Here is an 18,746-nt window from a genome sequence, read left to right as displayed (position 1 = left end):
CAAGTTGGGTAGTATGAATACAATGGATGGTCAAATATCTCAACAATTGAAGGTTCCTATACATAGCTACGCTTTCCCAAACAGAATTGAGATGTTTTCCAAGCTAAAAATGATTTGTAAGCCTTGCAACATCAGATGTAGATGAGGTGGAAGTCTGAGTGTGGGTGTTTTGGCACGAAAGATCTCATGCATGACATTCGAAAAGACAATTACAGAAGACAGGGAAAATGAACTGTGAATTTCGGCCCATTAAGAAACAAGAACGATTATTCAAACCAAAGAAGGAAGTCACCTCTTGACTCCAACATGTCAATGTTGATAGTAGCCATCCTCCTATCCCCCTTTTGGAGACTTACTCTGTATTAAAAATGGTAGAGAAGACATACATTGTAAGTGCATTGGCTCCATGTTCATATTTCTTTAAAAAGAACTAGAGAAAAAGAAATCCCACCTATCAAAGAAGAGAAGTGTTACAATAAAATTTTCTAATAACTTGTAAAAGGGAAAGGAAATGTGTAAACTGGAAAGAAAGGGAAAGGGAAAAAAGTAGGTGATGGTGAATAAATATGGAGGAAGGCAGACAAGTTCAAAGAGAGGAGAGGAGAGAAGGGCTAGACCATTAAATATGAGTGGGGACAGTGAGTGGAGACTTTCATTTAATAATCACAAGACTTTAATTTAAGGTGATTTCATGAAAGCTAAAAGACAAAATGCTTCACTACCCCTCATATAAGGCTGAAAACTTAATCCTAAACATCATTAGTATTATTAGTATCAAATAAACTACCACTGACATAAATTTAATCATTAATATTAAATAAACTACCACTGATATAAGGCCAAAAACATGAATCATAAACATCATTAGTATCAAATAAACCACCATTGACATAAATTTAACTAACACCAAGAAACATTAAAAAAGAAAGCATGACTTTTAAACTAGTTTTCCAACAATGGTGTTGATTAGCAAAAAAATTCTCCAACTTTCCATAGATGCTTACAAGGCCAAAAAGGACCTGAGTTACAAAACAAAGGATTTGACACTCCATAAGTTCTGTAAAGTAGAAATATCAAGGTTGCAAGGCCATGACCAATCCCTCTAGTCTACCTCCTACCTAAGTCCCCTTGTCAATAAAAAGGAGAGCCTCCTAAACACTACATTGTTCCTCAAAATTCAAATGGCATATACAACAGCCCCTCTTATAAGTGACCATACTTGCCATAGATTAGAACTTTAGTGTCAACAATGCATTTTTTAAATTCATGCTTCTGGCCAGCAAGGAAAGTGGTCCTTTATATAGGAACCACACAAGGCTCTTCACTGTGCACACTTTATGTTGCCTCCCAATGTTGAGATCTCATTAATTTTCTTGGAGAAGAAAAGCCCCAACTACTAGAGAATCCCTCTAATATCCTACCTCCCCTTTGAGAGGACACCTCGTTTTCACCAACAAGAAGTTCAAGTCCTTGTTGCTCTCCAACACAGGTAAATAAGGTGGGAATCCCACAAAGGCCTTGGATTTTGTAATCGAATGGTCTATCTAGTATGCAAATGAGGTACCTACTTGTTTGTTTGGGTTGTCAAGGTTGCTCCATATATGCTCTAAATGCGATTTGTAATTTATCATTAAGCAAAAGGAGTCAATCATGATTTGTGGATTTGTTGATTGTGGTGTTTTTTGAGATGTATCTATGCTGAGGTCACCATTATAGCCTTGCTTTCAACAAGGTGGCACAATCACTAAGTCCCCATTTAGAGAAAATGTTTAAAAAACAAATTACAATAAAAAATTCTAATAACTTGTAAAAGGGAGACCAAAGGTGTAAATTTGAAGGAAAGGGAGAGACAAAAAAGCAATAGGTGAGTGAAATGAGAGGAAATAAATGAGATAAAAGAGGGGATGGACCATTAAATATGAGTAGGGTTGTGCCCATTTTGGCAACAAACCTTAATTTAAATAATATCACATGCTTTTAATAAAGGTGGTGTCATACATGCAAAAAAATTCATTACCCCTCATGTAAGGCCAAAAACTTAATCCACACAAAGTGACAAGTCATTTAGGACCCTCATAAAGAGACAAAAACCTACACCTAAAACTCATTACAATAGCTTAAACTACCACTAAACATAACACTAAACACCATTAACATGGTCAACTTGCCTGAATGAACTAACTTCTAAACAATGGACTTAATTAGCACTCACAAACCAATTGTATCCCTTAGGACCCTTGAAGGGCCAGAAAGACAGTGATGGGCTCTCCTATCCAAGTAAAGAATCCATTTTTTGTGTTCAAATCTATTTAATAGCCTACATAGCTCATGACTTCATTTCACACCCGCTCCACTTCTTCCCTCCATGAACATACTCTAAGCATAAATCAACACTCAAATGGGCATATACATAGACTTGTAGCATTCCTAAATCTATCATGGCCACAAGGTGTAGAAGCAACATTGAGGAAGAAGATATGCCTATTATAATCGCTTTCTTATTCTTGAAATTCTTGGCATAAAATTTTGTACGTATTTTATGAAATCATCATGTGAAGTGTGTCCCCTCATTAAGCATTGAGTTAGAACCATTGCATGCACACGAGAACTACACATGCATAAGCATCTCCTATGCACATAGCCCACACAAAGCTTTGACCCATAACTCCACCAATCCTAATATAAACATTAATCAAGGCCGTTGTTAGAATGTTCATCTTCTTTTATATCCTTCATGTCTAGATTATCATCCATGTTTGCTTCTTTTCATCACATATCCATATTATCACCATGGTACTGGTATCACCATTACAATTACAAGTTTTCATACTTCAACAACCAATCCAAATTTCCAACTTGACATTTTTGAAAGATGTACCTTGGAAGGGAGTTCACATGTAAGATGTACCACCAAAGGGGATCAAAATCATCATAATGAACAGGCGTATGCACAAGTCAAGACAAGTGAAGGTATTACTTGTTGCATTTTTCTTCCTCATACATTGTCCATCTCTTGAAGATTATAAAGATAATTTTGACAACGTTATCTCTAAATTACCTAAACATTAGTAGTGTTTTTGCTACTCTACCTTCTCTTACTACCTTAATCTCTTCATAAATTATGCCAAATTCTAGAGCTATTGAGTAGCATTTTGTTGTGTAGAAAAGCAATTGAGCAGTAACAACCAAGATTCTACCATACCCTCTTGATCTTTGCTTTTTTTATAACAAAGCCCCTTCTTAGTATTTCATTATTCAAGTTTGAAATCGACTTGTAGGTGCAAGACTTGAAACTTCTAATTAGATGACACAAGCGATTGGGTAAGTGTACCATGTTTGTTAAAGTTCATATAACTAGCATTGTCTTAATTAGTAATTAACATTATCTAGCCATGTTTCACACTATCTTAGCCCAAATTTAGGTTTGGTATAATATATGAAATGAATATATATTGCTATTACATTATGTTGAGAGTTCACGCTCAACATCATCATGTGCATAGCACCATCATGTGATCATATGTGCATAGCACTAACCCAATAGAGTGCTACAAAGGAAAGGGTTAGATCCCCTAACCCTAAACCTAGATGGGTTTGTATATATTCTACATTTTCAACTAAATCTAGTGTACAGTTAGCCATTTGTGGTGTGCTCTCTAGTTGTGCCCTCTCTCCTCATCTCCACTCTTCTCCTCTCCCCTCTTCATATTTTGTCATAATATCAAAGCATGTTCTGCCTTCCGCTAAGGCGCCATCCTCCTTGTGAGAGTGAGATAGTGATTGAGAGATTGAGATCGAGTTTTCTCTTCCGTGAGAGAAATTTTCGTTCATTTAAAAAGTTTTCGTCCATATTTCCATTCATTGCTTGAGTGCTTATGATAGTTTCTTATGAGGGAGAGAGAGACTTATGTCCATGAGATTTCTGTGAATCTCATCCATTTTCGTTCATTCTTATTGTGAGAGAGAGATTTCATGGAGATAGAAATCCATTACTTGTGATTTAGGTTCAGAGAGGAAATCTATTGCTTGAAAGAGGGAGAGTTTCTGAGACTACTGCAACTCGCAAAGCCGTGGCTCTTGACTCCCAATAGCCATCTCGTCCAGCAACAAATGCTTCTCCCAGCAGCGCAACCTCTCCAACAACTGCAACAGAGCTATCGACCCTGCAATAAACCTTCCTACAACTAAGGCAACCCTGCAATAGAGCTCTCAAGCCAGCAGCAGATGACTCCAACTACCAGCTTCAATGAAAGACAGCACCCATGCGGCTCCAACCAGCCACAAGGCCTTTAACAGTTAGCCGTTGGGAGTCGCCTTCATGCTCATGACAATCGGTGCCCTGACCCTGCAGTCTCCATAGGCTGCGCCATCGACAGGGGACTCCAACCCTTCAGTACTCCAAGCTATTGTCTTGCAGCAGTAAGACAAAAGCTCACGGGCACCGCCATCCAAGCCTCTCCTACATTCAACACTCCAAAGATGCCGTGCCCTAGCTATTCTTGCCTTCAGCTCCATGAGCGACCCGCAAGCCAGCGACCTTTCACATGGTCTTCTACATAGCCACGACTAAGGAAGACTGCACCAGCGCCTCCGACCTTCCACAACTGCTCGACCTCTCCACATAGGCAAAAAGCCCACAAATCTCCAATGCTATCCAGCAACTCCAACCGTGTGGGTGATGCATTAGCTTCTCCGTCTAGCTAGCCACGCTCCTAGAAACGACTCCCATCCTTGCAGGTCTGACATCACACGCCCGCGCCAACAAAGCCTCTCCAGCATAGCCCAGGCTCTTCTCTCTACAACGCATCCTTTCTCTCTACTATCCGAGATCCAACTAGCACGCAGGCTTCGTCGTCTCCATCCATAGCGCTACGACTCGCACAGTATCCTACCTCGCAGTAGAGATACGGTATCGCCATTTTTCGTCAAAGGTTGAAAGTCTCACAGAAGTCGACACGTGGCGGATCAAATATGACTACAATTAGATTAAAGTAACCTTGCTAGGTTGGTACCGTAAAGTTTACTTGGGTTAGGTTTGGTTGGCCAAATTTATGCCACGTGGCAACCTTATCCTACCCAAGTTCCACGTCAGTAGTGACACGTCTCCTTACCACATCATCAACCACATCATCTAGCCACATCATCTGCCATGTCACTTGTGACACATCATTGCCACGTCAACTACCACATCACCTTTACTGACATCATCAGTGCCACACATGGCACACTGATCCTCTATAGGCACACATAGTGCTCCACAGTCACTGCATGTGACCACTCCTGCCACCTCAACACATGGCTCCATAGGCACACCTCTTGCTAGGCACAATGCCACATCATCATTGCATGTGACCCACAGTGACACATCATCATTGAGCACCATTGCACTCCTTTTGCCCCTCCACCTAAATCAAGTCGTATCTCTTGATCTAGGAAGAATTTGAGGGCGCTCTAAAAAAGAAAGTCGCTCGTTTTTTTGTGCTCTACGCGCTCGTCATATCATGCACACATTTTGATGCAAGTTACACTCACATTTGAGCCTCGTCGATGACTCTACATCGATGCATCTAACCCAGCACTTAAAAAGAACAAAAGAAATTGCTATTCTTTCTTTGATCGACAGTTGGTATAGATCTAGATCAGAGTAGACTAGATCACCATAGAGGGGATGCTTTGAATTTCCCCAAGTTGCCAATCTAAGCCATGCCCAAAATTCCCAACTAGTACCTACTCGAAGCGGTCCATACGCACACAGACGGTTTCACATCATTACATTACCTAAAACCTGACATTCATCAGTTCAGTGAACAGACTTCAGAGTTCAAAGGCATTGCAGATTGTTTTAGTGGGCAGATAGCATTTGATTTCACACACACATGTCACCATTGTAAAGCCTACACTGCTATTTCATGGCATTGTGCACATCATTTCAGCCTTGTAAAGCCTCTTGGCTATTCCTGGCATCATTGCCACAAGCCTAGTAACACAGATCAGATTTTATATATTGCAGTTCGATCTTCACCGACAGTTCAAAGATTTCACTTAGCAAAGTCAGCTTTTTGCAATTGATTCATACTGAGATTTTTCATGACACTTTGAGTACATTTCTTGCACCATGTCTACGACTAGCAACCTCAATCTAAAGGCATTTGCTAAGCTAGACAACTCCAATTATGGTACATGGAAATACTGAATGGAGACCATTCTTGTACTTCAGGACAAATGGGGTATATCGATGGGTCTATACCTAGACAATTGGATGATCCAGCCACTAGTAGCTCTACTCCACCTATTGTCACAGCACCAGCAGCAGTATCTACAGCGGCATCTACAGCTACGCAAATAGTTTTCACACCTATAGCAGATCCTACCATTGCTTGAGCTCACAGCCAGAATGGGATAAGAAAGACAAGTATGCCTATCATCTGATCAAACGAAACGTGAAAGATGTCATGCTAGGATAACTCAACACAGTCAAGACATCGAAAGAAGCATTGGATATGTTCGCAACTCTCTAGAGTCCAAGAACACATCCAAGATTCTCACACTGAGAAACCAAATCAACCAAAGTTTTTGCAATAGCAGTGAAACCGGTCATGCTTATGTACTTCAGATAAAAGACTACAACAATCAACTTGCAGTCAGCAGGAGAGACTATGAACCCCGCAAAAATGGTTCAAGTAATCCTGAATGGACTAGGAGAGGGATATGAGAATCTAGTCCAAAGTATTGCCATCCAATGGCAAATTCCGACACTAGAAGAACTTCAGTCAATCCTACTTGGTGAAGAACTCAGGACTCAAGCCATCCAAGCATGTAAAAGTCATTCTAATGATCAGGCATTCATAGCTTCAGACAGAAGTAGAGGCAGAGGCAGAGGTAGATCATATCAGAGAAGTGGTCATCATCAACAACAAAATCAGCAAAGTCAGCATCAGCATCAGCATCATCCTCAGCAACATCAGAATCAACAAAGAGGAAATCATTCCAACTGAGGAAGATTCCAAGGATGAGGGAATGCATCCACCAACGTGTCAAACATTTAGTGCAACTACTGTCACAACTTCGGACACTATGAAAGAGATTGCCGCCGTAAGAAGCAGTACAACCAAGGTGGTCAATCCAATAGCAATCGAGGGAATTTTTGCGGTAGAGGAAATCATCGTGGTGGACATTCTAGTCACAGTCGATTTGCAAATGAACATGGAAATATGTTTCTTGCAAGCGAGGAAATGCATCAAACTGATATAGTGTAGCTAGACACTGATTACAACTCCAAAGAGGATTTCAGCTATCAAGTCGACCAAGTGGAATAGGATCCTTGGTATATCAACAGCGGTGCATCATCTCACATGATAAATCATCAGGAATGGTTCACACGGTTGCATGGTTACTATAACAGTGACTATGTCAGAGAACATGAGACCAGGAGATCGACACTGGGATATGCATTTTTCCTTGATCAAGGTACTATATCATGGTTGTCAAAACAAACAGCCAACTATTTCCTTGTCTTCGATTGAAGCAGAATATAGAGCACTCACTACAGGTGCATGTGAGGCTATATGGCTCAAAAGACTGTTGTCAGAAACAGATTACTTTGATGACTCAAAGCCAACAACAATATCCTGTGATAATCAATCGGCTCAAGCATTAGCTAAATATATGCTCTTAACACTTGATCTACATTAGGTTTGTGGTGATTTGGGTTGAATTAGAAATGCAAAAAAGGTATCTATATCAGTTTTAGCATTTTGTCTTAGAGCAAGCAAGAATTGAATTGCCTTGCATTTTGCCAAAGATGGGGAGTACAATTGCATTGCATATAGCATAGGTAACTCTCTCTCTCTCTCTCTCTCTCTCTCTCTCTCTCTCTCTCTCTCTCTCTCATTCACTTATACTTTGATTTCTATAAAATATGATTAACATTGAAGAACAAATGCTTATGTGCTTAACTAGCCTCACGTTTTGGGTCTACTTGTTCCAAATTCACAGGTTCCAAATTTGGGCTTTCTGGGGTTTGTGCTCACTATTTCTATTTTTTGGGTCAACTCATTCTGAGTTCCATGGTTCCCTACCCTCAGTCTCAAGATCTATGCTCACTAACGCCATTTTTTAAATTCACTCATTCTAAGTTCCAAGTTCACGTGTATCAAGGTTATGGTCTCAAATTCAAATGTCCTATGTTTTGAATGCTAAGTTTGAAGTTTTGGCTATTGGATTTCACGTTCACTTAATTTCAGACTTTAGGGTGATATATCATAGATGCACCTATGCTTTGATTTCAATAAAACTTCAAGAAATTTTCTTAGTACTTGCCTTAGGTCCTAGGTTAGCATGGTCTAGCTCTCGTTATTTTGTATTCTAGATACTAGGGTCAAGGAGTTTAGGTTCACTTTTTTTTAAGTGATAGAATTGAGGGGCCACTTCTTTTGAGTTTCAAGAGCTAAGTCTAATTCAATAATTGATTTTGATTGCATGATTTAAGGATTGATTAAAGATGTCGAAAACTAGGATAATGGTAATGCAACCCAAACATTGAATAGGTGCAAAGCTGCCAATGGTACCATGAGGCTATTGCACATTTAGATGCAGTTGTACTATGTAGTGACAACCTCAAAATGGGAGAGAGGTCTTTGAAAGCTACATAGGATTGCCATAAGAACAATGGAAGAAATGGGGGAGGTTGTTTACCTTGCAAATAGAATAAGCCTTCATATTGCCATCTCTGCTCCAACTTTGTGGGTCATTAAGAGCGGTGCCAACTTTGTCTTTGCTAAACATTTGATTTCTTGTTCATTTTTTATTTGTATATGTAGATTCCAACAAGGTATAGGTGAAGGTACACTACTTCAAATGATTCCAGGAGTTTTTCAAGTTGATTGGACCCCGCACAATCTTCTAGGTATGGTCTTGGTCTTGCAATTGTGTTGACGGTCTAATTTTCTCACTCCCCTTTGGTTAACTTATGGATGCTTGGTGTCATGTTCTCATAAACCCTTACCCCAACCCATGTAGTGCTCAGATGAAGATGCTCGCTCTTGCAGTCCTTGGTGAGTTGTGCATGCGAATGTACTAGAGTGTGATGGAAATAGTTGTCAACAAAAATAACGCAAAGGTTGGAGTTGCTATTAAACAAAAATCGGATGATGACGAAGCATATAAATAAATAGAGGACAAAGAATGATATAGACAAGATGGAAACAAGCCGCACTTGTACTATATTAAGAAAAGATTGTTTATAATGAAGCCACCTCGGTATGAATAGAACTATTAGGTAAGCAAGCTCCTAACCTAGCAAGCCACTGAGGGGTCATGTACCACACTTCTTTCACACCTCCTCTCTGTTATAATGTCTTTTTACTAAGTTGACTAACTACAAATTTGACTTCTATTACTGACACTCATGGTTTCCTAGACTGTTGCTAAGCATTTTTCTGTCGCCCTTAGCTTTAGGATGACCGCTTGTAACACCTTAACCTTCACCACTAATTTTATTAGCCAAAGATGTGCTACCAAGTTACCAATCACGAGCACCACCTGCTCGTGCCTATGTTGGTAAGTTCTGTGTTGGCCTAACCCAAGAGCCAACATTTTGCCTTGGCTTTCTACAACCAAGCCCTCATGCTTTTGGAATGGCTAAACTAGGTGCTACATGAATGCGGACATGCATGGATTGAAGCCGCAGGGCCAATGTGCACGGTCACACGTGGTTGGCATGGAGGTACTCGAGGATCAATAGAGGAAGGGCTGGGGGCATAATTTGAAGGAGCATAGGAGGTAGATGGTCTAGGAGAGGGAGGATCAAAAGGATAAATCAAGGCAGCCACAGATCTAAAGGAGGCCAAGGACATAAAGGGCGGACGTTGATAGGAGGCCTCTTAGGATTTGTAAGCTAATCCATAGATGAGCTCGGTGAGTGGGTCCTCAGATGGGTTGGTGGTGTTGAAGGTGTTGACAAAACGAGTCACGTAACATTCTATGAGCGTTATTGTCTCCTGCCACTTGGTTTGCGGGTCCTTGCATAGGTGATGGATATTGTTGCGCATGGCAACTGCCTCCATAATGTGGCTATCGAGTAGTTTCTCTGCCTCTCTAAGTAGTGCCCCATAGTAAACTAGAGGAGTGGGAATAGTGAGGCGTGGCAGAGCATGGATCCAAGATGCAATAAGGTGCCTCTCGATCCCTCTCAACTTCATTTGCTACTTTGGAGTGACCCGAGATGCAATAAGGTGCCTTATGGCGAGCTGCTCGATCCTAGACAAAAGGATCAAAATTGCAACATGTGTGGTCATATATAGGCACCTCGGGGGTGATCGACCCCAGTGTTGCTAAATTGAAGCAACTCTTCTGGTTCAAGTTTTTATTTTCTTCAGACTTGGTCTTGCACACATTGGGACCATAGACAACTAAATAGAAAATTATTTCACATTGACTAATACCTTCACTGCTCAACATATAGAACATGCAAGTGACATAACATTGAACACTTGTCATAGATTTTAAAAAGCCAAAACTAAGTGTTCACCTTGCCCATTTTTAACACAACCACTCAAACTTCACCGCAAATGGGTAGGATGTGACTCTCAATGCCACATTGAAAACTATCTCTTATATCATGTCCTGCTGGCTTTGGGCATGCAAAATGAGCTAGGGGAAGTATTTGTATGCCCTTCTCACAAAACATTACTTCAATCTTTAGCTCGGACATCCCTTGGATAGAAGGATCTAACAAGAGTAAAGCATGATCCGTGTCAACTTCATTTGCTGCTTTGGAGTGACCTGAAGTAGTCGCTCCTTTGGAGCTTGTTTCAAGCTTTCAAATCACTGGCCGGGCCTTAAAATGAGGCTAAGAGAGATGGCGAGGTCCTTCTTGGCCTACTATCGAGTCATTGTCATCGGGCTCCCTTCACTTAAGTAGCTTCATCGGGTGCTCGTTAGGTGCCTGGAGGTCAAATTAAAGACTGCGCTTGTGAGTAGAGTACCAACTTTATTTTGAGCTCCATATTCTCAACTCATAAATGCTCCATTTCCTCCAGAGCCTCGTGGAGCCACGTGTTCTCTGCTCTGAGTGTGCCTCGACATGTGCCTCTCAAAGGGCTTGCTAGTTGGCCTACACCTCTTGCATGTCCTATATGGTTGCTTGCAGTCGAGTAGCTTTGGCTACTAATGTGTCTTGGGAAGCCTTGAGTCTAGAGTTAGTGGCACGCAACTCTTCCATCTCACACTATGAGTTGTGGTGGTCCTTTTGTAGCTCGGTGTGAGTGTGTTGGAGTTGACTGTGAGACTACACCAACTTATCATAAACATTCCACCGACTTTCCAGTTGCTCCTGTAGGCTCTCTCTTTTGGCACTGAGGGTGGTTTGTGCTTGCCAAAGGTTGGATATTTTCCTTTCAAAAAACTCAAATAGCCGCTCCCGGTACTGCGTCTAAAGAAGAGATTTTGATTAGTACCAGGGGGGAGCCAATGGTTGGCTAAGTGATCAAATGCGTGGAATGCCGCAAGACCATATTCTCCCTTAGGCAATGCCACTGTGGCTCTGTGGCATACCTATCTATATGATCATGTTTAAGTAATAGAGAAAAAGTTTTACTCCGAGGCAAAGCTAGGACAGAAGTATTTTCTCTTCTTGAAAAGGATGAACTTTGAACAAGTGGACATCTTTCAACTTTTTCGAGGATGCAACAAAGTCTTTTTTAAGAATCACATTTTAGTGTCAAGTGGTTTTTCTAGTTGAACAAAGCTACTATTGCAATTCTTGCAATTTTGGGAATACAGTTTTTTGCAAAGATATAAAAGTCTTTGTTACAATGGCTTCTTATCTATTGAGTACTTTATAATCAATTTCGTGTATTCTCTCTAGTGGCATTTGTAAATAAGAACATACACTTTTTTGCAATACACTCTTCTCTTCCATATTGTATGTTACCGAAACATACTTGTGCAAAACTTTAAGTTGATTTTTGAATTGTTGTGTAAAAAATTTTTGACTTTCTAGGTATCTTGCTAGTAATAAATTATAGACTATTGGTTCCATAATAGCTTTGATTCCATATTCGAGCTTTGCTACACAGCCTTGCACTTACATTGATCTAACACAATCCCGAGATACAGCTTGCATTGTTCTAGCAAACTTCTAGCACATAATCATTGGCTGCTCCCTTCCACTTGTCATCAGTGTTTCTTACAATTCATCACAAATGCTACTAGTCTCTGCTTGGAGTTGCATTAGAAACATTATTGGCAAGATGGAACACCTCGTTGTAGAAACTCTAGATACCTTGGACGTTGACTTGAGCTCTTTCAACCATTTCCTTCCAATAGAAATATCTTCTTTGTGTTGGCTCATTTGCTTGAACATGAATACAATGTCAAAAACATCAATTTTGGTGTCAACAATAGTTGCAGGACTTCCTCGAAAACCAGCTGCAATATTAGTGTGAAAATGCTTTTTTACTGGTAATGGCTTCATCTTTGATAACCTAGAAGAAAGCATCTCAAAGATCTTGGAAACAACATCCAATTCCAAGATACTATTGCATTACATTCCTAGGCGTTGCTGCAGAGACTTTCGGTTGGGATTTGGAGATCACAACTTACATAGAGCTTAGTAAAGTTGGAAGCACAAACGACAATTCAAAATCCAAGTCGAGTAACTCAAAAGCTATCTTGCTATTCGACATGCTCGAGAACGGTTACTTTGATTTACCTTGTAGACCAAGCATGCGCCAACAGCGTAATGGGGGAGTTGGCTCCTAGAGGAGTGTGCTATTTTGTACAAATTCCTAGAAGAAGAGACAATATGTAGTAGCAAGGATATTGTTGCAATGTATGAGACTCTATCCAACAACAACCATGACAGAAAGCAAATACGCTCAAAGGTTTTCAGAATGCGGAGTGAGTGGCAAGCACATCTCAAGTGATGCCAGGATGCAAGCAGGACACTACAACGAACATTGGAACTCCACAAGATATCACACATATTGCGCCATCCGAAGAATGTTCTTCTCTTAGCCTTTTTTGGGACTCCTACTATGAGGAAATGTGTTTCCCGATGCTATTCCTCGGCAAAGAGAGAAAATACCATGAGCTATCCAATCGCAATTACCAAAGAATCACAAAGTGGGAGTTGCTACGTGAGGATAGAAGATTCGTATAGAACATAGAAATCCTAATTTTCAAGAGAGGATAATGGTTCTAAAAGTTCTATCATCCACTTGGGTGCACTTGCGAAAAGCACAACTGCAAGACAAGTAGCTCTGCGCAAAAGACGTTCGACAAGACAAGATACAAACATTGATGAAATGTTGAACTCAAGAAAAGGCTACATAGACTTTGAGGCATTGCGAACATTGTCAGACTACAAGGAAAAATTAAAGAAAAATGTCTTCGCAATGACACGACAGCTCGGCCCTCCAAAATTCTTTGTGACATTTTCCAAGTCTTCTCCAATACTTGGAACAACCAAACCAGACATACAATGATCATCGCATGTAGACAAAGCACCGTATATATGCCACCTTTAAAGGCCAACAAAAGATACAGGTATAAATTCCCAAAGGCAACTTCCCAAAGAACCTACATTCTACTTGCACTAACAAAAAAATCAACATAGCATTGAATGACTTGGAACACGATACGACCATTTCCTTTAAGAATGGCTAGCGCTTTTAGGCACAATTGAGTACGTACATCGAAGCAATTCACAGTTCCATAAAAAAGCCATTGATCCTAATGAAAAGAGAACCAAATGACATATACACGACCAACTTCAATCCTAAGTTTTCATCATTATGGGATGCAAATACTAATATACAATTCATTTGGAATCCCCATGGCATAGCAGAATATTGCACGTCATACATGACAAAAGAAGACAAGACCACAACAAAAGCACTCAAAGAAGCCTTCAACCACATTGTCAAAAACAATCTCAGCACAGTCTAGCGTTTGCGGAAGATTGGTAACACATTGATAAACACTCAAGAATTAAGCTCCCAGCAAGCTTCCTACATTGCGTTTTCTTTACCATTGACAAGTTGCTCGAGACAATTCACTTTCATAAATACTAACTTCCAAGAAGAGATAACACTTCTACTAAAAGGAAAAGCATCTTTGCAAAATCTGACTGGCCATGACGTTGACATATTCTTCAAGGACATCATTCAAAAGTATTGCAAGTGACAACAAGCATTGCAGAGCAAATGCTTAGACAAAAAGACAAAATCGTGAAAGTGAAGGAACAAATACTGCGATTCGTGCACTTCCATCAACATAAGACCCAAATCACTTCCACCACGAAAACTGCCTACTCTATGTCCCCTTCAAGCAATGAACACAATGATAATAGGAAACAGAACATGGGCAGATGCATATCACGAACATATAGCGTCAAGGGAAATAGAGACAAATTCACCAAGAGAATACTTCAAATAAGTAATAGCAGTAGCAACTTATCAGAAACGTCTAGGCATGCGGAGACTCGCTCTCCCCAAAATAGAAGAACATAAAAGGCTAGCTCAAGCATGAGAGACACATTAGACTTATCTTACTATAGTGCATTTCGTTATTTATACATGGTTGCCAAATTGACATACAAAACTGTGCTGAGACCACTCCCCTAACTACGACATGCAGGAGATGGAACTGTGCTACTGCTACAAAAATAGGACACCCAAACCTCGCACATATGCTAGCTGGAGGCTGTGGGAGATGAGTCCTGAACTGAGGAAGGATGAAAGAGTGAAAAGGGGGGGTTGAAGGCCCCTTATATAGCGCTGGTAACCAGCCAACCTTGGGCTAGCACAACCGATTGATTGGTCGGTTTTGGCTGACGAGGCTACTCGCCCTTGCCTATAAAACCATGCCTTTTTGGGCCATTTCAGGTAGGCTAGAGAGCCAGTTGTCACTGCCACCTGGGCTTGACCCCCGTGCATGTGACATTCCCCTCTTCTGAACTTGTTGCTAGGTGGATACCTCACAACACTTTGCCCTGGCGACCCAAACTGCTTCGCCATAGCTTGTGACTTTGGGAACCCCGTAGCTCATGCCTGACTCGTCCCTGGACTAGGGCTCACAACGGGGTCACGACGTATGACAAATGGGTCAGAGTGTGTGTCACCATGATCCCTAGTGTAGGGGTGCATGTGAGATTCCCTCGGGCTTAAATTTTGGATGATGACAGATGTTGAGGGACTAAATGAATCTGTGAAGCAAATGTGATCGTGCTGACCACCAACCGTTGCTCAAAGCTTGACTGTTCTCCCAAAGAACTGAGGAACAACAGTCTGGCACTGTTTAGTGCCTCTGAGGCACGAATGTTCTATTATGATAGCACGTCGGCTTAAAAACTCCTAAGAACCGGTATGTCGTGAAGACTGGAAGCCGAACTGCTGAGGCCAGTCATCCCACCATGCTACTACTGCGAACTCTTGGTCTTTGGGTGGTATGGCAATCTAATAGGCTCCCGGACTCGTGAACTACCAGTTGTCCTCATGACCTGCTGAGGATTGATTGGGCTGTTGATGTGGAGGCACTGCACTCCGGAAGTCCAATGGCATGAAATTGGCTACCAACTGTTGATATGCCTTCTCCCAACTCCGGAAGATACACCGACATAGAAATGCTAGTGCTACTCTAGGAATTGTTGGGGTGATGAGATAGCCGTTGAAGCTAGGCAACCAAAACTAAAAACCTCGAAACTCTAGAATACCCACATGCACTCCTGGAAATTGTGGTACTGCTCTCTGCATGATTGCAGTGAGGGAAAGCTGGAATGAACTTGCCTCCTCTGCTAGCGTGATAACTGTTGCGGGTAATGTCACACTTCTTCCACCCTTCTGGAATCTAGTACTGTGGATGGAAATGTCTCCAGAAGAACTTGCATGATCCCAGGAGCTGTGAAAATTGTAGATGTTTCCCTTAGAAACTCCGAGAGAAATGGAACTATGGCTGTCTCTCCAAGGAGCCCAACGGTGACTAGCACTGCAAAGCACCCCTCCAAGGAGGAGACTGTACTGGATGCTCTCCAAAGGAATGGAGGAGCTGCTGGGCACCCCTCTAATGATTGAATTGAATGGGATGCTACCTGAAAGAACTGTGACATGTCCAGAACTGCTGGGAACAACTCGTCTACCATGAATGACTAGTATGCCTCTCGAACAAACGAAGAGCTGGCTAGCATAGCTTCTTCTCGATGGGATATTGGGACTAAGCATGTCCCCCTGTGGTATTGAGGAAGTACTAAAGCTGCTGAGCACACCTTTGATGAATAAACCCAACTGCTGTCATCACTAAGGGAACTGTCGCTGTAGACATTAGTCACTGCTATTGCTGGTGGCTCGCAATCTGATGGAGAGGACACTGTATGACTAACCTCCTGGAGCAGAGGACACAATAATGGGAATACCTTGTCAACCTCTCTGCTAACTGGTACTGCAACTGTTGCTTCCCTAAAGTGTTGAAGAAGGGGAGCTATGGAGGGAACTGCATGACTATCCTCTCGAACTGCCAAGGAATCATCAACCTCTGTACTGGTGATAGCTATACTTGCGACTCCAGTTATGAGGGTACTCCCTCCTGCAAGGCCTAACCCTGATCTGGCAAACTCCTGAAACGCCCGCTCCTACTGAGCATCACGGCCAGTGGGACTGGAAACTAGTCTTGAACACTCTTGATGAGAAGGTGAAATGTGAGTCATGCCGACTAAAACTGATGTGGCCACTTTGAGCTGCAAGAGCGGAAGCCCCATAGGAACTAACCAGAGCTGATGAAGAGGCCTGATGGGTGGAAGACCCATCTCACCTATCTGCTGCATCTGGGGTGTCCCCTTGGGTGGAATCCCCAAGAGAACTACTATGGGGGCTAGACAACTCCTTTGGGCGATGGACCGAAGAAGCTTAGCTATGGCAAATGCTTATGGGTCTGAGATATCACCAATGGTGGAAGACCCATCCCTCATAGCTATGAGAACCATCTATTCCCCTGCTAAAGCTGATAGGAAGCTGATCCAGCTGACTAATTTCCTGGAGTGGAAGACCACAGGAGCTAACGGGACATGATAAAGCTGCTGGACACGTAAAAGACCCATCCAACGTAACTGCATGAACTGACTAATCCTCTCGGGTGGAAACTCCAAGAGAAGAGGCTGCTGAATTTGGATGATCCCCGTGGGTGGTAGACCCAAGAGTCTGATCAAAACTGCTGGTGCTGTACAAGCATCCGCTCTTGGTCTTGCCTGCATTGGACCTCATACACTACCAAGTCGGCACGATGTCTGGATTGTTGCGCAGCCGCTTCGAGGATTTCTTGTTTCAACAGAGCCGGAAACGGTCCAATGTCATTGCATCCTCCTTTGTCTTCTTGTCCTGCTCGGGCTGCTCAGAAAAGAGCAAATTCTGCTCAAGGAGATAATCTTGCTCCCTGAACGCTTGCCTGAGAGCTGCTCTACTGGACGAGTCCATGATAGAAGGCTGGAAGACTCATCAACTGCTGCAATAATGACTGCCAGAGGGGAAAACAATTTGCCCCCCCTGACCTTGCCCCGCAAGGTGTAAACGCATACAGGTGAAGATAGGAGCCGGCTCGATGCGTGATGAAGGTTAAGAGGGAGAGGCTAATGGAGTATGGTGCTACCACTAGTTCGGGGTATGGACAAAATACAAATTAGATAATATCCCAGACATGCCCCCTCCTCTTCTAACAGATTCTCCATACTTAGGCTTTGCTGCCAGGCCTCCCTCCAACCTAACTCAGGCCAGAAGGAACCATACTGCTCTGATACCAATGTAACATGCAGAGACTTGCTGTGCGGAAAATAGAAGAATATAAAAGGCTAACTCGAGCATGAGAGACACATGAGACTTACCTAACTATAGTACACTGCTTTATTTATAAATCGGCATACAAAACTATGTTGAGACCACTCCCCTAACTACGACATGCGGGAGATGGAACTATGCTGCGGATATAGGACACCCAAACCTCGTACATATGCTGGCTAGAGGTTGGGAGGTGAGTCCTGAACTGAGGAAGGCTGATTGAGTGAAAAAGGGGGGGCCGAAGGCCCCTTACATAGGGCTGGGAGCTAGCCAACCTACGGCCAGCACAACCAACCAACTGGTTGGTTTTGGTCAACCAGGCTGCTGGTCCTTGCCTTTAAAACCAGGCCCTTTTGGGCCATTTCAGGCAGGCTAGACAGCTGGTTGTCACTACCACCTGGGCTTGACCTTGGTGCATGTCACAACAGGTAGGGCTGCATTTAATGTAGGTGGAACAACGATCCCATTCAGCTCCACACTTGCCGCTTGTGACCCATTCGACAACAAATCTCACAAGCAAAAAGCTCGACAATCTCAACACATAGTATAAAAATCTAAGACTAGTCTTTGATGAAGCATCTCTAATTGTGCAAAGCATGCTAAACCTAATTATAACACGCCTTCGATCAATCAAACACAATCATTCAAAATCATTTGGTGGATTAGTCGTCAGATTCTGTGGTGATCTATGCCAAGCGACCTCAGTTAAAACGCTTGGATATTCAAGAAGCCCAAAACTTCGACTAGCCTATTCCAATTTCATATTGTGGAAAGAGAAGATGTGATGCTACAAGCTAAGAATGACAATGTGGCAAAAAGGCCAAAATTCATAGAGACAATGACTCGCAGTACCTGAATGACACTTTTTAGTCGACGACAACCGCCAACTGCCATCGATATTGCTCACCTTTTCTACACAAATGC

Source organism: Dipteris shenzhenensis, chromosome 12 (genome assembly GCF_047967505.1).
Source record: "Dipteris shenzhenensis isolate YYH24624 ecotype China chromosome 12, Dip_SZ_1.0, whole genome shotgun sequence".
NCBI lineage: Eukaryota > Viridiplantae > Streptophyta > Polypodiopsida > Gleicheniales > Dipteridaceae > Dipteris > Dipteris shenzhenensis.
This window is presented reverse-complemented; position numbering follows the sequence as displayed.